Raw genomic sequence first — 21,392 nt, 5'->3', positions numbered from 1 at the left:
ATTGGACCATTCTGCAGGTGGATCTATTCACCTAAAGAAAATGCCTGAAGAGGCTCAAGAACTCATTGACATGGTTGCAAACAACCAATTCATGTACACTTCTAAGAGGAATTCCGTGAGTAATGGGATACCTCAGAAGAAAGGAGTTCTTGAAATTGATGCTCTGAATGCCATATTGGCTCAGAACAAAGTGTTGACTCAACAGGTTAACATGATCTCTCAAAATCTGAATGGATGGCAACATGCATCCAACAGTACTAAAGAGGTAACTTCTGAAGAAGCTTATGATCCTGAGAACCCTGCCATGGCAGAGGTTAATTACATGGGTGAATGGTCGGCGAAATTGTGATCAATACTTTTCAAAACATAAACAATCCCTAGTAATGGCTCCAAAGACTTGGTGCTCACTACCATGGCATAAACACAACTTCGCACAACTAACCAGCAAGTGCACTGGGTCGTCCAAGTAATAAACCTTACGCGAGTAAGGGTCGATCCCACGGAGATTGGTGGTATGAAGCAAGCTATGGTCATCTTGTAAATCTCAGTCAGGCAGACTCAAATGGGTATAGTGATGAACGAAAATAACATAAAAGATAAAGATAGGGATACTTATGTATATCATTGGTGTGAGAGCTTCAGACAAGTGTATGAAGATGCCTTCCCTTCCGTCTCTCTGCTTTCCTACTGCCTTCATCCAATCCTTCTTACTCCTTTCCATGGCAAGCTCGTGTAGGGTTTCACTGTTGTCAGCAGCTACCTCCCATCCGTGCAGTGAAAGCTAATGCACACACTCTGTCACAGTGCTGCCAATCACCGGTTTGGTTCCCTCCCCTACCGGAATAGAATAACTCTTTTGCGTCTGTCACTAACGCCCAGTAGGTTACAGGTTTGAAGCACGTCACAGTCATTCAATCATTGAATCCTACTCAGAATACCACAGACAAGGTTTAGACCTTCCGGATTCTCTTGAATGCCGCCATCAGGTCCTGCCTATACCACGAAGATTCCGAAGAATCCAAGAGATATTCACTAGAGCCTCGGATGCTTGTAGAACAAGAATGGTTGTCAGTCACCTTGTTCATGGGTGAGAAAGGTGATGGGCGTCAATCATCACCTTCATCAAGTTGAAGAACAAGTGATATCTTGGTAAAAGAACAAGCGGAATTGAATAGAAGAACAATAGTAATTGCATTAATACTCGAGGTACAGCAGAGCTCCACACCTTAATCTATGGTGTGTAGAAACTCCACCGTTGAAAATACATAAGAACAAGGTCTAGGCATGGCCGTGAGGCCAGCCTCCCAATGATCTAAGAACTAGATGTCCAAAGATTTCTAGATGTCAAATACAATAGTAAAAGGTCCTACTTATAGAAACTAGTAGCCTAAGGTGTACAAAGATGAGTAAATGACATAAAAATCCACTTCCGGGCCCACTTGGTGTGTGCTTGGGCTGAGCAATGAAGCATTTTTCGTGTAGAGACTCTTCTTGGCGTTTAACTCCAGCTTTTATGCCAGTTTGGGCGTTTAACTCCAAGTTTTATGCCAGTTCCGGCGTTTAACGCTGGAATTTCTGTAGGTGACTTTGAACGCCGGTTTGGGCCATCAAATATTGGGCAAAGTATGGACTATTATATATTGCTGGAAAGCCCAGGATGTCTACTTTCCAATGCCGTTGAGAGCGCGCCAATTGGGCTTCTGTAGCTCCAGAAAATCCACTTCGAGTGCAGGGAGGTCAGAATCCAACAGCATCTGCAGTCCTTTTCAGTCTCTGAATCAGATTTTTGCTCAGAACCTTCAATTTCAGCCAGAAAATACCTGAAATCACAGAAAAACACACAAACTCATAGTAAAGTCCAGAAAAGTGAATTTTAACTAAAAACTAATAAAAATAATAAAAACTAACTAAAAGATACTAAAAACATACTAAAAACAATGCCAAAAAGCGTACAAATTATCCGCTCATCACAACACCAAACTTAAATTGTTGCTTGTCCCCAAGCAACTGAAAATCAAATAAGATAAAAAGAAGAGAATATACTATAGACTCCAAACTATCAATGAAACATAACTCCAAATTAGATGAGCGGGACTAGTAGCTTTTTGTCTCCAAACAGTTTTGGCATCTCACTTTATCCTCTGAGGTTCAGAATGATTGGCTTCTTTAGGAACTCAGAATCCAGATAGTGTTATTGATTCTCCTAGTTAAGTATGATGATTCTTGAACACAGCTACTTATTGAGTCTTGGCCGTGGCCCAAAGCACTCTGTCTTCCAGTATTACCACCGGATACATACATGCCACAGACACATAATTGGGTGAACCTTTTCAGATTGTGACCCAGCTTTGCTAGAGTCCCCAATTAGAGGTGTCCAGGGTTCTTAAGCACACTCTTATTGCCTTGGATCACAACTTTATTTCTTTCTTTTTCTTTCTTTTTCTTTTTCTTCCCCTTTTTTTTTCGTTTTTCTCCTTCTTTTTTTTTTTTTGTGTTCACTGCTTTTTCTTGCTTCAAGAATCATTTTTTTATGATTTTTCAGATCCTCAGTAACATGTCTCCTTTTTCATCATTCTTTCAAGAGCCAACAATTTTTAACATTCATGAACAACAAATTCAAAAGACATATGCACTGTTCAAGCATACATTCAGAAAACAAAAAGTATTGTCACCACATCAAACTAATTAAGCTAGTTTTAAAGATGAATTTGAAATCCTGTACTTCTTGTTCTTTTGTGATAAAAACAGTTTTCTTTTAAGAAAGGTGATGGATTCATATTCATAGTTTTAAGGCATAGACACTAAGACACTAATGATCATAAGACACAAACATGGATAAACATAAGCATAAAAATTCGAAAAACAGAAAATAAAGAACAAGGAGATTAAAGAACGGGTCCACCTTAGTGATGGCGGCTCTTTCTTTCTCTTGAAGATCCTATGGAGTGCTTGAGCTCCTCAATGTCTCTTCCTTGTCTTTGTTGCTCCTCTCTCATGATCCTTTGATCTTCTCCAATTTCATGGAGGAGGATGGCATGTTCTTGGTGCTCCACCCTTAGTTGTCCCATGTTAGAACTTAATTCTCCTAGGGAGGTGTTCAGTTGCTCCCAATAGTCTTGTGGAGGAAAGTGCATCCCTTGAGGTATCTCAGGGATCTCTTGATGAGAGGGGTCTCTTGTTTGCTCCATCTTCTTCTTAGTGATGGGCTTGAGGTCATGCCTTCTCAGTTGAACCGGCTTTGGATGCCATAAATGGTTATGGAAAAACAAAAAGCAATGCTTTTACCACACCAAACTTAAAAGGTTTGCTCGTCCTCGAGCAAAAGAAGAAGAAGAGAGTAGAAGAAGAAGAAATAGGGGAGAGGGAGATGGCTTTGTGGTTCGGCCAAAAAGGGGGAGAAGTGGTGGTTTATGAAGGATGGATGTGAGTGTTGAAGAGATGTTGAGGTGATTGGTGAATGGGTGAAGAAGAAGGGAGAGAGTGGTGGGGTTGGTGGGGATCCTGTGGGGTCCACAGATCCTGAGGTGTCAAGGAAAAGTCATCCCTGCACCAAATGGCATCAAAATCCACGTTTTGAGCCATTTCTGGCGTTAAACGCCGGGCTGGTGCCCATTCCTGGCGTTTAACGCCAGGTTGTAGCCCTTTTCTGGCGTTTAACGCCAGTCTGGTGCCCCTTTCTGGCGTTAAACGCCCAGAATGGTGCCAGACTGGGCGTTAAACGCCCAACTGCTAGGCTTACTGGCGTTTAAACGCCAGCAGCTTCTTCCTCCAGGGTGTGCTATTTTTCTTCCTGTTTTTCATTCTGTTTTTGCTTTTTCAATGGATTTTGTGACTTCTTATGATCATCAACCTACAAAAAAGATAAAATAACAAAAGAAAATAGTTAACTATAAAACATTGGGTTGCCTCCCAACAAGCGCTTCTTTAATGTCATTAGCTTGACAGAGGACTCTCATGGAGCCTCAGAAATACTCAGAACCGTGTTGGAACCTCCCAACACCAAACTTAGAGTTTGAATGTGGGGGTTCAACACCAAACTTAGAGTTTGGTTGTGGCCTCCCAACACCAAACTTAGAGTTTGACTGTGGGGGCTCTGCTTGGCTCTGTTTTGAGAGAAGCTCTTCATGCTTCCTCTCCATGATGATAGAGGGATGTCCTTGGGCCTTAAACACCAAGGATTCTTCATTCACTTGAATGATCAACTCTCCTCTATCAACATCAATCACAGCCTTTGCTGTGGCTAGGAAGGGTCTGCCAAGGATGATGGATTCATCCATGCACTTCCCAGTCTCTAGGACTATGAAATCAGTAGGGATGTAATGGTCTTCAATCTTCACCAAAACATTCTCTACAAGTCCATGAGCTTGTTTTCTTGAATTGTCTGCCATCTCTAATGAGATTCTTGCAGCTTGCACCTCAAAGATCCCTAATTTCTCCATTACAGAGAGGGGCATGAGGTTTACACTTGACCCTAAGTCACACAAGGCCTTCTTGAAGGTCATGGTGCCTATGGTACAAGGTATAGAAAACTTCCCAGGATCCTGCCTCTTTTGAGGCAGTTTCTGCCTAGACAAGTCATCCAGTTCTTTGGTGAGCAAAGGTGGTTCATCCTCCCAAGTCTCATTTCCAAATAACTTGTCATTTAGCTTCATGATTGCTTCAAGGTATTTAGCAACTTGCTCTTCAGTGACATACTCATCCTCTTCAGAGGAAGAATACTCATCAGAGCTCATGAATGGCAGAAGTAAGTCCAATGGAATCTCTATGGTCTCATTTTGAGCCTCAGATTCACATTGTTCCTCATTGAGGAACTCAGAGGAGATTGGTACACGCCCACTGAGGTCTTCCTCAGTGGCGTCCTCCTCCTCTCTTTCCTCTCCATATTCGGCCATGTCTATGGCTTTGCACTCTCCTTTTGGATTTTCTTCTGTATTACTTGGGAGAGTGCTAGGAGGGAGTTCAGTAACTTTCTTGCTCAGCTGACCCACTTGTCCTTCCAAATTTCTGATGGAGGACCTTGTTTCATTCATGAAACTTTGAGTGGTCTTTATTAGATCAGAGACCATTGTTGCTAAGTCAGAAGTATTCTGCTTAGAACTCTCTGTCTGTTGCTGTGAAGATGATGGAAAAGGCTTGCCATTGCTAAACCTGTTTCTTCCACCATTATTGTTATTGAAACCTTGTTGAGGTCTCTCTTGATTCTTCCATGAAGAATTGTAGGTGTTTCCATAGGGTTCTCCTAGGTAATTCACCTCTTCCATTGAAGGGTTCTCAGGATCATAGGCTTCTTCCTCAGATGAAGCTTCCTTAGTACTGCTTGGTGCATTTTGCATTCCAGACAGACTTTGAGAAATCAAATTGACTTGTTGAGTCAATATCTTGTTCTGATTAATTGTTTGTATCTTTCCCAAGCTTCATAGAGGGATTCTCCATCCTTCTGTTTGAAGGTTTGGACTTCCACTCTAAGCTTACTCCATCTTTGAGGTGGAAAGAACTTTGCCAAGAAGGCATTGACCAGCTTTTCCCAAGAGTCCAGGCTTTCTTTAGGTTGAGAGTCCAACCATATTCTAGCTCTGTCTCTTACAGCAAAAGGGAATAGCATCAGTCTATAGACCTCAGGGTCAACCCCATTAGTCTTGACTGTGTCACAGATTTGCAAGAATTCAGCTAAAAACTGATGAGGATCTTCCATTGGAAGTCCATGGAACTTGCAATTCTGTTGCATTAGAGAAACTAATTGAGGCTTAAGCTCAAAGTTGTTTGCTCCAATGGCAGGGATAGAGATGCTTCTCCCATAGAAATCAGGAGTAGGTGCAGTAAAGTCACCAAGCACCTTCCTTGCATTGTTTGCATTATTGTTGTTTTCGGCTGCCATGTCTTCTTCTTCTTTGAAGAATTCGGTCAGGTCCTCTAAAGAGAATTGTGCTTTGGCTTCTCTTAGTTTTCTCTTCAAGGTCCTTTCGGGTTCAGGGTCAGCTTCAACAAGAATGCCTTTGTCTTTGTTCCTGCTCATATGAAAGAGAAGAGAACAAGAAAATATGGAATCCTCTATGTCACAGTATAGAGATTCCTTGAGGTGTCAGAGGAAGAAAAATGGAAGACAGAAGTAGAAAATTCGAACTTATCAATGAAGATGGAGTTCGAATTTTGCATTAAGGAATAGTGTTAGTCCATAAATAGAAGGATGTGAGAAGAAGGGAAGTAATTTTCGAAAATTTAAGTAAAAGATTTTGAAAACATTTTGAAAAACACTAATTGATTCTCAAAAACTAAGAATAGAAAAAGAATCAAGTGATTTTTGAAAAAGATTTGAAATTAGAAATCAAAAAGATATGATTGAAAACTTATTTTGAAAAAAATGTGATTGAAAAATTATGGTTTTAAAAAGATATGATTGAAAAGATATGATTTGAAAACAATTTTAAAAGATATGATTTGAAAACAATTTTAAAAAGATTTGATTTTAAAAATTAATGACTTGCCTAACAAGAAAAGATATGATTCAAACATAAAACCTTCCTCAAGGCAAAAAATGTTCAATCAAATCATTAATTGTTAGTAAGTATCTTTGAAAAAGGAAAGAAATTGATTTTGAAAACATTTGATTGAAAAGATATGATTTGAATTTGATTTTGAAAAACTTTGAAAACTTGAAAAAAATTGATTTTGAAAACAAAATCTTCCCCCTTTGCCATCCTGGCGTTAAACGCCCAGAATGGTGCACATTCTGGCGTTTAACGCCCAAACTACTACCCTTTTGGGCGTTAAACGCCCAGCCAGGCACCCTGGCTAGTGTTTAAACGCCAGTCTGTCTTCTTCACTGGGCATTTTTGAATGCCCAGCTTTTTCTGTGTGATTCCTCTGCAGTATGTTCTGAATCTTCAATTCTCTGTATTATTGACTTGAAAAGACACAAATTAAAAATATTTTTGGATTTTTAATAATGAGGAATAATAAAAAATGCAACTAAAATCAAATAACAATGCATGCAAGACACCAAACTTAGCAGTTTGTATATTACTGACACTAACAAAATGAGAATGCATATGAGAAACAACAAAACACTCAAGTCAATAGAATTCAAAGATCAAAACAAGAAAATCATCAAGAACAACTTGAAGATTAATTAAGACACATGCAAAAATTCGAAAAATGCAAGAAGAACAGAAACATGCAATTGACACCAAACTTAAGATGAGACTCTAGACTCAAACAAAAAATATTTTTGGTTTTTATGATTTTGTAATAATTTTTTTTTTGGCTTTTTCGAAAATTAAGTGGAAAAGAAAATAAAGGTATCAAAATTCTTAATGAGAATTCCAGGAATCATGCAATGTTAGTCTAAAGCTTTAGTCTAAAGGAATTAGACATGGCCGGCTAAGCTTCAGCAGGACATTGCATTCAAGAGCTAAATTGATGAGGATCAATCAGCTTTGGTGATGATAAGAACATCACCTTGAAACACTAGAATTCATTCTTAAGAACTCTGAAGAAAAATAATACCTAATCTAAGCAACAAGATGAACCGTCAGTTGTCCATACACAAGAACAATCCCCGGCAACGGCGCCAAAAACTTGGTCGGCGAAATTGTGATCAATACTTTTCAAAACATAAACAATCCCTAGTAATGGCTCCAAAGACTTGGTGCTCACTACCATGGCATAAACACAACTTCGCACAACTAACCAGCAAGTGCACTGGGTCGTCCAAGTAATAAACCTTACGCGAGTAAGGGTCGATCCCACGGAGATTGGTGGTATGAAGCAAGCTATGGTCATCTTGTAAATCTCAGTCAGGCAGACTCAAATGGGTATAGTGATGAACGAAAATAACATAAAAGATAAAGATAGGGATACTTATGTATATCATTGGTGTGAGAGCTTCAGACAAGTGTATGAAGATGCCTTCCCTTCCGTCTCTCTGCTTTCCTACTGCCTTCATCCAATCCTTCTTACTCCTTTCCATGGCAAGCTCGTGTAGGGTTTCACTGTTGTCAGCAGCTACCTCCCATCCGTGCAGTGAAAGCTAATGCACACACTCTGTCACAGTGCTGCCAATCACCGGTTTGGTTCCCTCCCCTACCGGAATAGAATAACTCTTTTGCGTCTGTCACTAACGCCCAGTAGGTTACAGGTTTGAAGCACGTCACAGTCATTCAATCATTGAATCCTACTCAGAATACCACAGACAAGGTTTAGACCTTCCGGATTCTCTTGAATGCCGCCATCAGGTCCTGCCTATACCACGAAGATTCCGAAGAATCCAAGAGATATTCACTAGAGCCTCGGATGCTTGTAGAACAAGAATGGTTGTCAGTCACCTTGTTCATGGGTGAGAAAGGTGATGGGCGTCAATCATCACCTTCATCAAGTTGAAGAACAAGTGATATCTTGGTAAAAGAACAAGCGGAATTGAATAGAAGAACAATAGTAATTGCATTAATACTCGAGGTACAGCAGAGCTCCACACCTTAATCTATGGTGTGTAGAAACTCCACCGTTGAAAATACATAAGAACAAGGTCTAGGCATGGCCGTGAGGCCAGCCTCCCAATGATCTAAGAACTAGATGTCCAAAGATTTCTAGATGTCAAATACAATAGTAAAAGGTCCTACTTATAGAAACTAGTAGCCTAAGGTGTACAAAGATGAGTAAATGACATAAAAATCCACTTCCGGGCCCACTTGGTGTGTGCTTGGGCTGAGCAATGAAGCATTTTTCGTGTAGAGACTCTTCTTGGCGTTTAACTCCAGCTTTTATGCCAGTTTGGGCGTTTAACTCCAAGTTTTATGCCAGTTCCGGCGTTTAACGCTGGAATTTCTGTAGGTGACTTTGAACGCCGGTTTGGGCCATCAAATATTGGGCAAAGTATGGACTATTATATATTGCTGGAAAGCCCAGGATGTCTACTTTCCAATGCCGTTGAGAGCGCGCCAATTGGGCTTCTGTAGCTCCAGAAAATCCACTTCGAGTGCAGGGAGGTCAGAATCCAACAGCATCTGCAGTCCTTTTCAGTCTCTGAATCAGATTTTTGCTCAGAACCTTCAATTTCAGCCAGAAAATACCTGAAATCACAGAAAAACACACAAACTCATAGTAAAGTCCAGAAAAGTGAATTTTAACTAAAAACTAATAAAAATATAATAAAAACTAACTAAAAGATACTAAAAACATACTAAAAACAATGCCAAAAAGCGTACAAATTATCCGCTCATCAGTGAACCTTATGGAAACACCTATAACTCATCATGGAGAAATCATCCAAATTTCTCATGGAAGGATCAACAAAAGCCTCAACAAGGCTTTAACAATGGTGGACGCAATAGGCTGAGCAATAGCAAGCCTTTCCCATCATCTTCTCAGCAACAGACAGAGAATTCTGAACAAAACACTTCTAATTTAGCCAATCTAGTCTCTGATCTGTCAAATGCCACTTTCAGTTTCATGAGTGAAACAAGATCCTCCATCAGAAATCTGGAGGCACAAGTGGGCCAGCTGAGTAAGAAAGTCATTGAAACTCCTCCCAGTATTCTCCCAAGCAATACAGAAGAGAATCCAAAAGGAGAGTGCAAGGCCATTGATATAATCAATATGGCCGAATGCACAAGGGAGGAGGAGGACAAAAATCCTAGTGAGGAAGACCTCCTAGGACGTCCCTCAAGCAAGAAGGAGTTTCCTATTAAGGATCCAAAGGAATCTGAGGCTCATATAGAGACCATAGAGATTTCATTAAATCTCCTTCTGCCATTCATGAGCTCTGAAGACTATTCTTCCTCTGAAGAGGATGAAGATGTGACTGGAGAGCAAGTTGCTCAATATTTAGGAGCTATCATGAAGCTGAATGCCAAGTTGTTTGGTAATGAGACTTGGGAAAGTGAACCTCCTTTGCTCATTAGTGAACTGGATACCTGGATTCAGCAAATTTTACCTCAAAAGAGACAAGATCCTGGCAAGTTCTTAATACCTTGTACCATAGGCACCATGACCTTTGAAAAAGCTCTATGTGATCTAGGGTCCGGGATAAATCTTATGCCACTCTCTGTAATGGAGAAGCTGGGGATCATTGAGGTACAACCTGCCTTGTTCTCATTATAATTGGCAGACAAGTCATTGAGACAAGCTTATGGAATAGTAGAGGACGTGTTAGTAAAGGTTGAAGGCCTTTACATCCCTGCTGATTTCATAATCTTAGAGACTAGGAAGGAAGAGGATGAATGCATCATCCTTGGAAGACCTTTCCTAGCCACAGCAGAAGCTGTGATAGATGTCAACAGAGGTGAATTAGTCCTTCAATTGAATGGGGACTACCTTGTGTTTAAGGCACATGGCCATCTCTCTGTGACAAAAGAGAGTAAGCATGAAGAGCTTCTCTCAGTTCAGAGTCAAGAAGAGCCCCCACAGTCAAACTCTAAGTTTGGTGTTGGGAGGCCACAACCAAACTCTAAGTTTGGTGTTAAGACCCCATATCCAAACTTTAAGTTTGGTGTTGGGACTATACAACATTGACCTGATCACCTTGTGGCTCCATGAGAGCCCACTGTCAAGCTATTGACATTAAAGAAGCGCTTGTTGGGAGGCAACCCAATTTTATTTATCTCATTTTTATTTTATTTTATTTTATTTTATTGTTATTTTGTGTTTTATTAGGTACATGATCATGTGGAGTCACGAAAAAAATATAAAAATTAAAAAAACAGAATCAAAAACAGCAGAAGAAAAATCACACCCTGGAGGAAGTACAGACTGGCGTTCAACGCCAGTAAGGAGCATCTAGCTAGCGTTCAACGCCAGAACAGAGCATGAATCTGGCGCTGAACGCCAGAAACAAGCAACATTCTGGCGTTTGAACACCAGGAATGTGCCTAGAAGAAAAGCTAGCGCTGAACGCCAGTAACAAGCATAAAACTGGCGTTCAACGCTAGAAACATGTTACATTTGGGCGTTGAACGCCCAGAATGTGCACCACTCGGTGTTTAAACGCCAGAATGGTGTGCAAAGGCATTTTACATGCCTATTTGGTGCAGGGATGGAATTCCTTGACACCTCAGGATCTGTGGACCCCACAGGATCCCCACCTACTATATTCCCACCTTACCTCCTAATCCTATTTTACTCTTCCCCATGTCACACTTCCCAAAAACTCTTTACCAATCACCTCAATCTCTCTTCCCAATCACCTATTCACCACTCACATCCATCCACTCTTCCCCATAAACCCCACTTACCTTCCAAATTCAAAAACATTTTCCCACCCAATCCCACCCTAAATGGCCGAACCTACCCTCTCCCCTCTCCCTATATATACCCTTCCATTCTACTTCATTTTCACACAACACTACCCCCTCTACTATACCTTGGCCGAATCAATCTCCCCTCACTCTCCTCCATTTTCTTCTTCTTCTTATTCTCTTCTTTCTTCTCTTGCTCGAGGGCGAGAAATATTTTAAGTTTGGTGTGGTAAAAGCATAAGCTTTTTGTTTTTCCATTACCATCAATGGCACCTAAGGCCGGAGAATCCTCTAGAAAAGGAAAAGGGAAGACAAAAGCTTCCACCTCCAAGTCATGGGAGATGGAAAGATTCATCTCCAAGAGCCATCAAGACCACTTCTATGATGTTGTGGCAAAGAAGAAGGTGATCCCTGAGGTCCCTTTCAAGCTCAAGAAAAATGAGTATCCGGAGATCCGACATGAGATCCGAAGGAGAGGTTGGGAAGTCCTAACCAACCCCATGCAACAAGTCAGAATCTTAATGGTTCAAGAGTTCTATGCCAATGCATGGATCACTAGGAACCATGATCAAAGTATGAACCCGAGTCCAAAGAATTATCTCACAATGGTTCGGGGGAAATACTTAGATTTTAGTCCGGAGAATGTGAGGTTGGCGTTCCACTTGCCCATGATGCAAGGAAATGAACGCCCCTACACTAGAAGGGTCAACTTTAATCAAAGGTTGGACCAAGTCCTAATGGACATATGTGTGGAAGGAGCTCAATGGAAGAGAGACTCCAAAGGCAAGCCAGTCCAACTAAGAAGACTAGACCTCAAGCCTGTAGCTAGAGGATGGTTGGAGTTCATTCAACGCTCCATCATTCCCACTAGCAACCGATCTGAAGTTACTGTGGATCGGGCCATCATGATTCATAGCATCATGATTGGAGAGGAAGTAGAAGTTCATGAAGTCATCTCCAATGAATTCTACAAAATAGCCGAAAAGCCCTCCACCATGGCAAGGCTAGCTTTTCCTCACTTTATTTGCCATCTATGTTACTCAGCTGGAGTTATCATAGAAGGAGATATCTCCATTGAAGAGGATAAGCCCATCACCAAGAAGAGGATGGAGCAAGCAAGAGAGACCCTCCACGGTTCTCAAGAGATGCATGAGGAAGCTCATCATCAAGAAATCCCTGAGATGCCTCAAGGGATGCACTTTCCTCCCAACAACTATTGGGAACAACTCAACGCTTCCTTAGAAGATTTGAGCCACAATGTGGAACAATTAAGGGTGGAACATCATGAGCACTCCATCATTCTCCATGAAATTAGAGAAGATCAAAGAGCAATGAGGGAGGAGCAACAAAGGCAAGGAAGGGACATAGAAGAGCTTAAGGACATTGTTGGTCCTTCAAGAAGAAGACGCCACTAAGGTGGATTCATTCCTTGTTCTTATTTCTTTCTATTTTTCAGTTTCTATGTTATGTTTATCTATGTTTTGTGTCTCTACTTCATGATCATTAGTATGTAGTAACTATGCCTTAAAGCAATGAATAAAATCCATTAATCCTTCACCTCTCTTAAATGAAATATGTTTTAATTCAAAAGAACAAGAAGTACATGAATTTCGAATTTATCCTTGAATTTAGTTTAATTATATTGATGTGGTGACAATACTTTTTGTTTTCTGAATGAATACTTGAACAGTGCATATTTTTTATCTTGCTGTTTATGAATGTTAAAATTATTGGCTCTTGAAAGAATGATGAACAAAGAGAAATGTTATTGATGATCTGAAAAATCATGAAATTGATTCTTGAAGCAAGAAAAAGCAGTGAATAGCAAAAGCTTGCGAAAAAAATGGCAAAAAAAAAAGAAAAAGAAAAAGCAAGCAGAAAAAGCCAATAGCCCTTAAAACCAAAAGGCAAGGGTAAAAAGAATCCAAAGCAAAGGAGTGTGCTTAAGAGCTCTGGACACCTCTAACTGGGGACTCTAGCAAAGCTGAGTCACAATCTGAAAAGGTTCACCCAGTCATGTGTCTGTGGCATTTATGTATCCGGTGGTAATACTGGAAAACAAAGTGCTTAGGGCCATGGCCAAGACTCATAAGTAGCTGTGTTCAAGAATCAACATGCTTAACTAGGAAAGTCAATAACACTATCCGAAATTCTAAGTTCCTAGAGAAGCCAATCATTCTAAAACTTCAAAGGAAAAAGTGAGATGCCAAAACTGTTCAGAAGCAAAAAGCTACAAGTCCCGCTCATCTAATTAGAATTAATATTCATTGATATTTTGGAATTTATAGTATATTCTCTTCTTTTTATCTTATTTGATTTTCAGTTGCTTGGGGACAAGCAACAATTTAAGTTTGGTGTTGTGATGAGTGGATAATTTATACGCTTTTTGGCATTGTTTTTAGGTAGTTTTTAGTAAGTTCAAGCTACTTTTAGGGATGTTTTCATTAGTTTTTATGTTAAATTCATATTTCTGGACTTTACTATGAGTTTGTGTGTTTTTCTATAATTTCAGGTAATTTCTGGCTGAAATTGAGGGACCTGAGCAAAACTCTGAAAAAGGCTGACAAAAGGACTGCTGATGCTGTTGGAATCTGACCTCCCTGCACTCAAAATGGATTTTCTGGAGCTAAAGAACTCCAAATGACGTGCTCTCAACGGCGTTGGAAATTAGACATCCAGAGCTTTCCAGCAATATATAATAGTCCATACTTTATTCGGAAATTAACGACGTAACTTGGCGTTGAACGCCAAGTACATGCTGCTGTCTGGAGTTAAACGCTAGAAACACGTCATGATCCGGAGTTGAACGCCCAAAACACGTTATAACTTGGCGTTCAACTCCAAGAAAAGCCTCAGCTCGTGGATAGATCAAGCTCAGCCCAAGCATACACCAAGTGGGCCCCGGAAGTGGATTTATGCATCAATTACTTACTCATGTAAACCCTAGTAGCTAGTCTAGTATAAATAGGATAAGTTACTATTGTATTAGACGTCTGAGCTTTTGACAGTTTAATCTTTTGACTGTTTAGTCTTTTGATCATTCAGGGGGCTGGCCATTCGGCCATGCCTGAACCTTTCACTTATGTATTTTCAACGGTAGAGTTTCTGTACACCATAGATTAAGGGTGTGGAGCTCTGCTGTACCTCAAGTTTCAATACAATTACTATTACTTTCTATTCAATTCTCTTTTATTCTTATTCCAAGATATACGTTGCACAAAAATTTGATGAATGTGATGATCCGTGACACTCATCATCATTCTCACCTATGAACGCGCGTGACTGACAACCACTTCCGTTCTACCTTAGGCCGGGCGCATATCTCTTAGATTCCCCAACAGAATCTTCGTGGTATAAGCTAGATAGATGGCGGCATTCATGGGGATCCGGAAAGTCTAACCTTGTCTGTGGTATTCCGAGTAGGATTCCGGTATTAAATGACTGTGACGAGCTTCAAACTCCTGAAGGCTGGGCGTGATGACAAACGCAAAAGAATCAAGGGATTCTACTCCAACCTGATTGAGAACCGACAGATGATTAGCCGTGCTGTGACAGAGCATTTGGACCATTTTCACTGAGAGGATGGGATGTAGCTATCAACAAGGGTGATGCCTCCAGACGATTAGCCGTGCAGTGACAGCGCATAGGACCAGTTTCCCGAGAGGATTAAAAGTAGCCATTGATGATGGTGATGCCCTACATACAGCTTGCCATGGAAAGGAGTAAGAATGATTGGATGAAAGTAGTAAGAAAATAGAGATTCGAAAGGATTCTAGCATCTCCACACGCCTATCTGAAATTCCCACTATTGATTTACATAAGTATTTCTATCCCTTTTTATTTTCTATTTATTATTAATTTTCGAAACCCATAACCATTTAATCTGCCTAACTGAGATTTACAAGGTGACCATAGCTTGCTTCATACCAACAATCTCTGTGGGATCGACCCTTACTCACGTAAGGTATTACTTGGATGACCCAGTACACTTGCTGGTTAAGTTGAATGAAGTTGTGATCATAAATTCGAATAGAGCCAATTTTTAAATCTCCTGCAAATACAAAGAGGATCACAATTTCGTCCACCACCAAACAATGAGTGATTTTCCAAGAAAGCAACACATGCCACTTGTGCTTCTTCTATTAATTTTATCCCCAGCAAAATCTGCATTACAAAAATCCACTAATTGAAAGGAATCAGTATTTGAAAACCATAAACCATAATCGGTGGTACCAAACACATATAGGATGATCCTTTTGACAGCTGAGAGATGAGATTCCTTAGGCTTTGATTGAAACATAGAGTACACTGTAACACTTTGGATGATATCAGGCCTTGAGGAGGTTAGATACATCAAAGAGCCAATCATCCCTCTATAGCGTGTCTCATCAACATCTCTAGCATGCTTATCTTTGTCCAGCTTGATATTTGGATGTATAGGGGTTCCCATTGGCTTGGCACATTCCAGCCCAAATTTCTTAACAAGTTCCTTTGCATATTTTTCTTGATGAATGAATATGCCTTCTGCAGTTTCCTTGATTTGCAAACCTAGAAAGAAATTGAGCTCTCACATTATGCTCATATCAAATTCATTGGTCATAAGTTTAGCAAAATCTACACACAAAACCTCATTAGCCGAACCAAAGATAATATCATCAACATAAACTTGCACAAGAATAAAATGATCATTATAATTCTTAATAAATAAAGTAATGTCAATGGCTCCTCTTTGAAATTTATTTTTTAATAAAAATGGGCTAAGCCTCTCATACCAAGCTCTAGGAGCTTGTCTTAAACCATATAAGGATTTAACTAGTTTGAAAACATGGTTAGGAAAAGTTTTGTTTTCAAACCCGGGTGGTTGAGCCACATAAACCTCTCTATCTATTATACCATTGAGGAAAGCACATTTTACGTCTATTTGGAATAGCTTGAAGCCACAATGAGCTGCATATGCAAGGAGTAATCTGATGGCTTCCATTCGAGCTACAGGTGCAAAGGATTCATCGAAATCAATCCCTTCCTCTTGATCATAGCCTTGAGCAACCAATCTAGCCTTGTTTCAGATAATGGTTCCATCTTCACCCAATTTGTTTCTGAAAATCCATTTAGTGTCAGTGACTTTCTTTCCATTTGAGTGAGACACTAAGGTCCAGACTTAATTTTTCTCAAACTGTTGTAATTCCTCCTTCATAGCTAATACCCAAGATGGATCAGCAAGTGTTTCTTGGATATTTTGAGGTTCAATCTTTGATATAAGAGCTAAGTTGTTGGGTTCAGCTCTTTTCAAAGATGATCTAATTGATATTCTTTTGGAGGGATCACCTATTATGAATTCCTCAGGATAGTTTTTCAGAAACTTCCATTCCTTGGGCCTTCTGGTTTGAGTTGAGGATTCAGGTTCCTCTTGATCAATAATGGCCTCTGCATCAGTATTTTCTGCTACAATAGGAGATAATTCCAAATTGTCTCCTGCAGAATTGGAATTTTTGCTGCTAACAGGTGCAGCTTCATGAGAACTTGAATTTTGAGGAACTGACTCAGTATTCTTGGGCAATTCAGCTTCAAAATCTGGGCTATCATCAATGCAAACACTAGGAACAATGTTGGACTCACAGAATGTGACATGCATGGTTTCCTCAACAGTTTTGGAGTTCTTGTTATATACTCTATATGATTTTCTATAAGTGGAATAACAAAGAAAAATGCCTTCATGTGTTTTAGGATCAAATTTTCATAAATTTTATTTGATATTCAGTATAAAACACTTGCAGCCAAACACATGAAAGTAACTAAGATTGGGAGGATGTCCTTTCCAAAGTTCATATGGAGTTTTCTTCAAAAATTTCCTTATGATGGTTCTATTTAAAACATAGCAAGCTGTATTCACAGCTTCAGCCCATAAGAACTTGGGAACTTCATATTCATATAACATAGCTCTAGCCATTTCTGGTAAACTTCTATTTCTTCTTTCTACAGCACCATTTTGTTGAGGTGTTCTAGGAGAAGAGAAGTTATGTGATATGCCTAGTTCATTACAAAAAGATTCAAAGTATTGATTTTTAAACTCTTTGCCATGATCACTTCTAATTGAAATAATTTTTAAACTCTTTTCATTTTGAATCTTCTTGCTGACCTTTTCAAAGACAGAAAATGCTTCATGTTTATGAGCTAGAAAGAACACCCAGCCAAACCTAGTATAGTCATCTACAATAACCATTCCATAACTTTTTCCTCTAATACTTTGAGTCCCAGTTGGTCCAAACAGATCAAGATGCAACAACTTCAATAGTTTCTTAGTTGAGACATATTCCTTGGATTTAAAATAGGCTTTTGTTTGTTTACCCATTTTATATTAGGAAGACCTCTTACTAAGCCTCTCTTTACAAGCTTAGAGATTTGGAACATGCTAGCATGTCCTAATCTTTTGTGCCACATCCATTTTTCATATTCCATTGAAGAGAAACAGGTTACATTTTGAACTTTAAGATCATCTAGTGTGAGACCATAAATATTGTCACTTCTTTTGGCAACAAATAAAACAGCCCACATTTTCTCATTTATAACCCTACAATCAGATTTTCTAAAGGTTACAGCATATCCAAGGTCACACAATTAACTTATGCTCAATAGATTATGCTTTAACCCATCAACTAAAAAGACACTATCAATGCAAGTAGAAAAATCTTTGCCAACCTTACCAATGACAATTATTTTACCTTTACCATTATCTCTGAAAGTGACAAATCCTCCATCATACTTGTTGAGTTTAATGAAGAAAGTATCCTTTCCATTCATATGCCTTGAAAATCCACTATCAAGATACCACATGTCCAATTTCTTCTTGGATGTAAGGCAAACCTGCATGTTCTTCAATTAACCTTAGGTATCCAAATCCATTTGGATCCTTTGATGTGAAATCTTCTTGGTTGTCCAAGAGCATTAAAATTATGAACAACTTTATATAACTTACTATCATTACCAAAAGACCTTATAAAGATGAAACATTGAGGAGGATCATGACCTTTTCTATTGCACTTATAGTAATGGTTCTTTCTCATTGATTTCTGAGGTTTACTGAAGCCTTTTTGTTTGAAAAACTTGGAAGAGGAGGCTTCAGATTTTTAAACATTTTGTTTAAAAATAGTCTTACTTTCCTCTTTGAATCCAAGTCTAGATTTTTCAGATTCAAACCTTTGAAAGCAAGCAGTTTATTCAAATTTTGAGAACTTTGAACAAATTTTGCTAAGTTTTCATTCAGATTTTTAATTTGTTCATTCAGCTTTTTGTTTTTAGAAATCAAATAAGTGGAAGCAGTAACCTTATGCTTGAGTTTCAATTTCTCTAATTCAGCTCGTAAAGCACAACTTTCTTCTTTTAAAAAATTTTCGTTACAAGTTTCGGTTGCCTTAACCTTTTTAAAAAAAAGATCATTTTTTGTCCTCAATGTCTTATTTTCTTTCTTACATTTAGCATACTTATCTAAGAGTTTCTTAGAATTCACAGCAATGTCTTTAATAATGTAGTGCAATTTATTAATAGATAAGTCAGAGAGATCTACCTCATCTTCTTCATCATGATCAACCATCAGGCATAGCTGAGCTTCTTGATCTGAGTTCTCAGAGCTAGTGTCATTCTCCAAGTCTTCCCATGTTGCCATCATCACCTTCTTTTTGTCTTTTTTGGATTTTTCGCCTTTCTTTAGCTAAGGGCAATCTGACTTGAAGTGACCTAGTTCCTTGCAATGGTTGCATGTGAACTTGACTTGATCTTTCTTGAAGTCTTTTGATGAAGAGCTTCCTTTGCCTTTGCTTTTGAATCTCAGTAATCTTCTCATTTTTCTTGCAAAGGTCACCATTTCTTCATCTAAGAAACTGGCATTAGATTCTTCTTTTTTGGCTGTCATTTTTTATTTCAGTGCTATACTTTTCTTTCTATCATTTTTGTCTTGAGACATATGAGTGGTTTCATAGGCCAAGAGCTCTTAGCTCATCATAGATAATTTTTATCAAATCATTTCTTTCAGAGATGACTGTATTTTTTACTTCCTATTTTTTAGTAAAGTTCTTCAGGATCTTCCTCACTAAGGTTTCTTTAAAATAGCTCCTTCTCATGGCATCCAAATTGTTGATGATTATTGAGAACCTTTTGAATATTTGATTGATGCTCTCATCCTCCTTCATGCTGAGCATTTCATACTCCTTCATCAGCATATCAATTCTGGTATCCCTCACTTGTTTAGTGCCTTCATGGGCGAGTCTGAGCTTGTCCTATATTTCTTTAGCCATTTTGTACCTTGACACTTTTCTGTATTCTTCAAAATTGATTGCACAATGCATCAGGTTGATTGCCTTGGCTTTGAGTTCAACTTTCTTCTTTTTTTTTTTCTCTGTCCATTCACTGTCTTCTTTTGCCACAACTTCTCCATCAACATTTTGTTTAGTGGGAACGTCTGGTCCGTTGAGGATGATCTTCTAGATGTTGTAGTCGATTAATTGCACGAAGATTCTCATTTTCTCTTTCCAGTAAGAATAGTTGCTGCCATTGAAGTATGGAAGTCTGTTGTTAGACTGCCTTTCATTGAGAATGAAAGCCATGATCTTAGGATCCATATTATTGGTCATGCATCTTTACTCTAAGTTGTGAAATTTTACTCCTTGAGATCTTGCACTTAATATCAATTAATGGTTCTACTTGAACTTAAGAAGGAGGGGTTAAATCAAGTTGGCTTAAAACTTTCTAGACGGGCGAACGGAATCACACTTACCATACATATCCAAAAGACTACTCTCAACAACCACATTCCGACATATCCCAGAAGTAACCACCTTAGCATGCACCTCTCTCCCCTGTCTCAACCACCCCAAGTTACCACAAGCAGCCAACAATGTCCCGAAGGTAAAACCATCCGGTTCCAACCCGCAACCTCTATGAATCTTATAGAACAACTCCACAGCCTCCTTAAACCTATCATTCCTTATAAGCGCTGAAATAACTGATGTCCAGCACACAATATCCGGTTCAAGCAATTCATCAAACATTTTGCGTGCATCCTCCACACCAAAATTCCTCCCATACATATCAATGAACACACTTGAAACCACTCGATTCGAGTCGAACCCACGGCTCACAAAAACCCCTGGAAGCACCTTCCGAGCCTCAATAAACCAAGTTCGGAGCAGGCCTTGATAACAGCAGAAAGTGTGAAGGCATTAGGCTGAAGGCCTTCAAAGCCCACCATCAGAGAGAACAAGATAAGTGAGCTTTTGGGATTACCGACATGAACATAGCCTGAGATTATAGAAGTCCAAGAAATGACATCCTTGAAGAGAAGCCCGTCGAAGATCCGGCGGGCTTGGTAGAAGTGTGGGGCCAGCTTGAAGTAGAAGGCGAGGAGGCTGTTGCCGACGAAGCGGTCGGTGTCGAGGCCGGACATGATGACGTGGCAGTGGAGGACCGTGGAGGAAGGAGTGGGTCTTAGTGGAGGTTTGGAGGAGGGAGGCATAGATGATAGATTTATGGGAAGAGGAGATGATGTGGGTTTTGTCGAGGAGAGTGACGGCTTTTGAGAGTGAGGCATCTCTGCAGTGTTGAAGGATCTGAGATTCTGTTGTTGGTGGTTCAATGGTGGTGGTGGTGGTGGTGGAGAGGAAGCTGCAGCGCGCTTCAAGTGGTGGAGAGCTTTCAATGTCATCAATCATCAATGATATATTTTTTTGTTTTTTCTCTTTTTGTCTTCGAAATTATATATATTAATTATTTTTTTATGAATTGAATTAAGTTGACATCTTTCTGAGCTAATTAATTTCTTTATGTCTTTTACATTTTGTTCGTCTGGTGTAATGTTTTGCTTTTGTTTTTTTTTTTTCTTTCGAGTTTTTAATTTTGATGTTGTATCTATAATAACAATATAACATCTTGGTTCTTCACTGTTTTAGCAGCATAGATTCCAAACAAAAGATGAGCGTTCTTGCACATTTGATGTTGCATTTAGAATGATTGGAAGAGACTAGAGAGTTCTCAGCCTAATTTAGATGTTTTATGCTAATTTTAATTGTAATAATATTGTATTATATTCATATCTAATTTTTTTAAAAAATTAGGATGAATAACAATTTTAGTTAAACATATTTGATATTATGAAGTATTTTTTAAATTAAAAAA

General features: G+C 39.2%; 1 pseudogene; it reads right to left on the bottom strand.

The window, feature by feature from the left end:
• The window catches only part of LOC130945650 (pentatricopeptide repeat-containing protein At1g03540-like), a 33,633-nt pseudogene extending 12,704 nt beyond the window's left edge, over positions 1-20,929 (bottom strand).
• Between the last annotated feature and the right edge of the window lie 463 nt (positions 20,930-21,392).

This window comes from Arachis stenosperma, chromosome 8 (genome assembly GCF_014773155.1).
Source record: "Arachis stenosperma cultivar V10309 chromosome 8, arast.V10309.gnm1.PFL2, whole genome shotgun sequence".
NCBI lineage: Eukaryota > Viridiplantae > Streptophyta > Magnoliopsida > Fabales > Fabaceae > Arachis > Arachis stenosperma.
The sequence above is the reverse complement of the archived record's forward strand: the minus strand, read 5'-3'. Positions and strand labels throughout refer to the sequence as shown.